This window comes from Tursiops truncatus, chromosome 3, assembly GCF_011762595.2.
Source record: "Tursiops truncatus isolate mTurTru1 chromosome 3, mTurTru1.mat.Y, whole genome shotgun sequence".
NCBI lineage: Eukaryota > Metazoa > Chordata > Mammalia > Artiodactyla > Delphinidae > Tursiops > Tursiops truncatus.
The window spans coordinates 147,297,804-147,304,296 of NC_047036.1; the positions used below are offsets into that span (position 1 = coordinate 147,297,804).

The 6,493-nt window shown below is 49.3% G+C and overlaps 1 long non-coding RNA gene across 1 annotated transcript; it reads left to right on the top strand.

The window, feature by feature from the left end:
* Window positions 1-2,348: 2,348 nt before the first annotated feature.
* On the top strand, window positions 2,349-3,448 carry LOC141278231 (uncharacterized). Its single transcript, XR_012330580.1, has 3 exons — window positions 2,349-2,388; window positions 2,565-2,677; window positions 3,363-3,448. It is a non-coding gene; the product is annotated as an uncharacterized lncRNA (long non-coding RNA).
* The last annotated feature ends 3,045 nt before the right edge of the window (window positions 3,449-6,493 follow it).

Genomic DNA, 6,493 nt, shown 5'->3' on the forward strand with positions numbered 1-6,493 from the left:
GCGGACAATATACAGCAAATGAAAACACACACAAGATATTTCAAGTAGGGATAAGTGCTAGAGGGAGACAAGCAGGGTGATGTAATAGAGGGTAACAGGGAACGACAAGACCTACTTTGGACGGCGTGGTCAGGAGGACACCTCTGAGAAGGTGACATCTGAGCCATGACCTGAAGGTTGAGCCACAGGCAGCCAAGTGAGAAGCCACAGAAGACTCATTCCAGGCAGGGAACTGCACATGCAAAGGCCCTGAGGTGGGAACAGGGTTGGCATGTTTGTGGGACAGTAGAGGGCCAGTGTAACTAGAGCACGCTGGGCAAGGAGGAGAGTGTGGTAAGGTGAGATCAGAGACATTGGTTGGCCAGGGCCAGAGCCCATGGGGACTGTGAGGCCAGGGGAGGAATTTGGAGTTTACTCTCCATGTGATGAGAAAGCACAGGGTGATTTTGGAGCAGGGAGTGGTGTGATGTGATCTGACCTTGTCACTTTCTAGATCTAAGTCCCTCCTCCGAGCTCCGGGTGGTGAGGGCTCCTGCATCCAGCCAGCGGCCTTGGTGCAGCCCTGGCGCTCACCTCTCTGCAGGGAGCCACGCTTCTGGTCTGGACAGGTCCAAACACGAGGTAGAACCAGCTCACCTGCTTTCCTCCTGCCTCACCACCTCTAGAGGGGTCTTTCTGAAAAGCGAAATCACACCCCTCCCTGTGGCTCCCATCACCCTCTGGATAGAGTTCAGCCACTTTAGCTTAACTGGAAGGTGACCCCCTGACCCCATGACCTCGGGGCGTTTGTCATGCTCTTCCCACTGTCTAGAATGCTTTCTCCCACTGGTTAATCTGGTGACTTCCTAACCATTCATCGAGGCACTTCCTCTCAGAAGCCTGCCTGAGTTCCCAATGTTCGGCAAGGTGCCTGTTTTCTATTGGTGTACTTTTTCGGTGGAACAAAACAGAATACTCAAAGAAAAGATGCTGAAGCAATGAGAAACATCATTGCATTTAACGAATAGTCTAGAGATAAGACGGTTCCAGAGTTGGTTGATTTAGGCACAACTAGGTTTTCCCTCTCTACCCTCTCATTGATGGTGATGACTCTCCTCAGGGTTGCAAAATGGCTGCCACATCTCCAGACACATCTGCATATGACATCTGGAGAAGCTGTGATCATTTCTTTCTTGTAGCAGGGGGCAAAAGCTTTCTCAAGAGTCCCTCAGGTTCCCTTGGCCTGGATTGGATCAACTGCACGTTCTGAAGCACTTCCAGATGAGGAATATGGAATTACCCGATAAACTCAAATCAATCAGATTCTCTCTTTGAAGCTAAGGAAGGATCGTCTGATTGAAACTGGGGTTTTATTAGCAAGAGAGGAAGAAAGGTTATTACCTAGTGTGGCAGTCAGCCTCCAAGGTGGCCCCAATGATCTCACCTGCTGGCATTCATATCTTGTGTGGTCTCCTCTTCCATTGTGCTGGTTGGTCCGTGTGACCTATAGCACAGGGCAGAAGAGATGGCATGACACTCCTGAGATTAGGTTATAGAAAACTGTGGCTTCTCTCTCGGCTGCTCTGCGGATCACTCGTGCACACTCTTCTTCTCTTGGATCACTTGCGCTGGAAGAAGCTCTGTCATGAGCAGCCTTGAGGAGAGGCTCACACGACCAAGAGCTGAAGCCTCCAGCCAACAGCCACGTGCGTATGCTTGGAGCAGACACTCCAGTCCCTCCAGAGACTGTGGCCCTGCTGACAGCTTGACTGCAACCCCATGAGAGACCTAGAGCCAGGACCACCCAGCTCAGCTGCTCCTGGGTTCCTGACCCTAGAAACTGTGGGAGATAATCAGTGTTTGTTGTTTTAGGCTGCTTAGTTTTGGGGTAATTTATTATGTGGCAGTAGATAACTAATACAGCTGGGACACAACAGCGGCTACCATGGTGCCCCCCACCCAAGGGGTTGTCCTCCTATGGCCTGTGAATCACAATCAGAGCATCACTTCATAATCTGTGTATGTCTCTTCCCCTGCCCCCCACAAGCTTGGAATGCCTTGATTTTTCATTTGCTTGTGCTCAAGGTACTAGAGTGTGTATGTGCATGTCTCTGTGTGTGTGTGTGTGTGTGTGTGTGTGTGTGTGTGTGTGTGCGCACGCGCAGTCAAGTCACCAATCTTCCCCTTCAAGGCTCCTTCCTAATGGGCTCTCTATGGACTCAGGAATGTCTTATTTCCTCTGTGTGCCCCGGGTCTGGCACAGGCCTTGGCACAGAGTAGCCTCAAAGAATACAGAGAGAATCAATGAAGTTAACAGGATGCTGGGGCAGGTGAGAACCCACTTGGCTGCCATGGCAACCACAACATGGAGAACTCAGAGCAGCCTGGGCGCTGCTAAGGAGCTGGGAGGTTTGGCAGTGATTTTTCCGTGAAATGGCTCAGGGAGGTGGCAGTTAGTCTCTATTCTCACCACCTTGGAAAGAGGGCACCCGGAAGCATGGGGGTGGGGTGGGGGAGGTAGCCAAGTGCCTCTGCCTGCTTGGTACACTCCCAGCTACAAAGCCCTCTCACTTCCATGTCCTTAGGGGTGCCTCATCACAACTCCTTCAGGCCTGCCTTTTGTGTACTGAAGACCTACTATGTGCCAGTCTCTCAGCTGAACACTTTATGCCCAAGGATCAGCCATGGGAAGAGTTAGGTAAAAGGAGGATAAGCAGAAGGGTGGGTAGGATGGAAAGAATATTCCAGACACAGGAAATAGCATGTGAAAAGGTCCTGGGGTGAGAGAGAGAATACAGTTGGAACTCATGTCTCCTTGGCTCCATAAATGACTTTTCCGTTATACACCCTGAGGCAAATCCTCTTCTTACCAGCACCCTCAATATGAAAAGTTCTTCCCATCCCCTCCAAAGGGGTGGGATCATAGAGTTGTAGTGTCATGGTTTGGAAAACAGGCTGCCTGGGCCTGGCTCTGCCACTGAGTAGCTGTGCTTACCTGGGGTACTGACCTCAGTCTCCTCATGTGCCAGATGGGGATGACAGCAGAACCTACCTCATAGGGTCTTTGCAACACTAAATGAGCTTATGGGTGAAAGGCACTTACAACACACAGGTGTTATCTTGTGGGGAACAGAGCTGTGCAGAGGCAGACCCCAACTGGGTCCCTCAGGAGGGCAGCCCTCTTCCGGGGCAGCTAGGCCATCACCCTGCTGAAGTGGGGCATGCCGTTAAGTCCATTCTAGCCTCCCGCTTCTGCCTGAGCCCCCCACTCCTCTGCACTGATCAGAAAGGACCCTTGGTGTAAAGGATTGGTCCTTTGTCTGAAGCCTCCAGCTTCTGAGAGGTGGAGACAGTGTACCAGGGCCCATTTTCTCCATTTCCAGACAGTTCCAGACAAAACCAAGCGTGACTGCTTCGGAGGAGCACGGGGGTGAGACAAACCTACTATTTTAAGGCAGCTACAGGAGCTCCATGTGCGTTCTCTTGTCACAGGCTTGTCAGAGGAGCTGGAGCAAACCTGAGAGGTCGGTCAGGGGGCCCAGTGCAAGCCAGGGGCTGGGCGAGGGGAGGGCTGACTCACATACAGACCCCGGGAAAGCTATGGTTGAAGAGGAAACCAGGTGCCGCAGGCGGACCCCCCAGTGAGGGCGTCCACAGGGGACAGAGAAAATGTTTCAAATCACAAATGCCCACAGGGATCACGTAGGCTGATGCCTCCATCTTATAGATGAGGAAACTCAAGTTCAGAGTTACGTGTGGTGGTGGGAGAGGCGTAGTTTTCTTTACTTTATAAATCGACACACATTTTTTGTTTTGTTTTAAATAATCACTGTGTTAAATAGCTAAATAATGTATGCCACCTCAACGCCTAGGTTCTTTGTGGTATTTTAAAAGAACAAAAAAGATGTGTGTGAACTTAGATCTCTAACACTTGTTAAGAAAAAAAAAAGCTGCAGAAGAATATGTATAGCATGTTACTAATTATTAAAAAACAAAGCCAAGCCAGGATGACACATTTCAAATAGGTCCACGTGTGTGTGTGTGTGTGTGTGTGTGTGTGTGTGTGTGTATATATATATATATATATATATATATATATATATATATATATATATATATGAAGGCCTCAAGAGAGTTCTGGAAGGGCGCTCATCAAGTCGTGTAGGATGGTCACTTTCCAGAGGGGACTGGATGGGGAGTGTAGGGCTGAGGGAACCTCAACTTCATCAGGACGGTTTTAAGTTTTAAGAGAATCTTCTCATATATTACTTGTGTCATTCAAACATGGAATACAAAATATTTTTTAAAATTACTGTCAAAAGTGTTTGACCCCGGGGTTAGATTTGTCCAGAAAACATTTCTCTTCTGGGTATCAGACCTAGTAAAACCCTGACCTCTCCTCTCTGAAGCCTCACCCCTGCCACCCCCATCATGTGTTGGATTTTGTAAAATACAGAAAAATGATGAAAATGCTAATTAAAAGACACTCACCCAACTCCACTTGCCCAAAGGCCGTGAGAAGATGTGTTTTCTCAGGATGTCTCAGGCTTCCGGGAAATTCCCGAGCCCTGGGGGCCAGGCTGATGGGGGTGCTCGTCCCAGGCGTGATTAGAGGTGGGGAGAGGTGGGGCCTCTGGGCTTCCTCCTTCAGTTGAGTCTGTCCCCTCCCCGTTGTGTGTTTCTTCTACTCTTTGTCTTGAGACAAGTGGTCAGCACCCTGGATGCTTTTACTAGAAAAAGGCAGTTATCATGAGTTAACTATGTTCCCAGATTTGATCTTTTTTTCTAAATTAATTTTTAGGAGCACAGATCAACAAGAATACATTCTCCTCCGGGGATGAACACTAGAGAGGAGGCTCAAGTCCTTGTGGATAACGCTCATCTCCAGCAACCACTGTTAGCAGTTTGATGTGGATCCTTACAGAGCTTCTCCCCTGCATGGCTACCTAGTTATCTGTACTCATAAAACTGTCTATCTCACTGTTGTGTACTGTGTGTGTACACGTGTGTGTGTGTGTGCATATCTGTGTGTGTACTGTGTGTATACATATATGTGTACTGTGTGTACATTTGTGTATGTGTGTACTTGTGTGTACATGTGTGTGCAGGGTTATTAAGCATGCCTGGAGCCGGCTGTGCACATTGGGTAACTGTTGTTTGATGTCACTAGACTTTGCCCCATGAGGCAGACCTGCCTTTGTCCTGTTCCTTGTTTTCCCGCTGCCTGGTGCACAGTAGGTGTTGGCAAGGGCCCCCACACTTCAATCTCAGGCACTGCCTCCGCCTGGGCACTTGGGCACCACATCAGATATCCTGAACTCTGCCTCTGTTCTTAATGGTGCCTCTGAAGGGAGGCTAGTTGGTGTCTGAGGGGGAGTGGCCTGTCAGAGCCGCTCTGGTGGGAGGGATGGCCCAGGAGATCTGAGCTTGTCCAGCGACCTCCCGGACAGAAGAGGCCAGTCTGGAGGCAGCTTCCAGGAGGGAAAAAGAGAGCACTGAGTTGTAAAGTAAGCCTCTTGACCACAAGAAATAGGACTACCCTCTTACCCTACTTCTGTGGAATTAATAATCAGATCAACTCGGACCCAAGGCTCTCGCTGCCCAGCTCTGCATTTGGAGACAAGTCTCCTCTCAGGCCTTCACTTTCTTACCTGACTGACCATGCTCTGTCCCCGGCATACAGTGGGTTCTCAATCAGCCTCAGGTTATATTTTCTTAAACCAAGGGCCCTACTGTGCATCAGATCATGGTGCTGAACTCTGAAACAAACTTCAATTTGATAAACATTTATTGGTCCTCTGCTGTGTGTCAGTATCCATTAGGATGCTTTTGGTTGCATGTGACAGAAAAAAAAAAGCTCATGTAATTGAACAGCCAAGGGTAGATCAATCCAGGACTTCTGGGTTTCTCCGTATCTACTTCGTGGGTTGGCTGCTTCCATAAGGCATCTGCGTCAAGCAGACCTTCCATCTGTGGTCTAAAGATGGCTGCCAGCAGCGCCCAGAGTTAAATCTTTCTTCATTCACATCATGCAGAGAAGGACAAGCAGCTAGTCTAGCGTTTCCAGCAAAACCTTGAGATTCATTCTTGACAGGTCATCTTGGGTCCCAGGCCCTCCCCTGAGCCAGTCAGGCCAGCTGATCCATGGGCAGTTAAGTGGCCAGGCCACTCATAGGTCAACCCTGGCGTGGGGTCAGCCAACTTCCCTGACTGCCACATAGACCAAGGGTTGGGGAGGATGCTGGGCAGCAAACCCCTGTGCCCTGAAGGCTATAGCAACACTCACCCTTCACTCACACCTGCAAGGTTGGAAGACGGAGTGAGTTTCAGTAGAACATAGGTGAGGACTGCGGTGCCTGTGTCCATACACGGGAGCTGGGCTATGTGTCCTGGAAGAAGAGGTGTAACTACCGCAGTGCTTTAAAAATCACCTATGAGCATCCTAGCTTCTAGAACCTGGATTTCTCAACAAAGAACAAGATCCATTATTTCATGAATGAGGAAACAAGAAAAT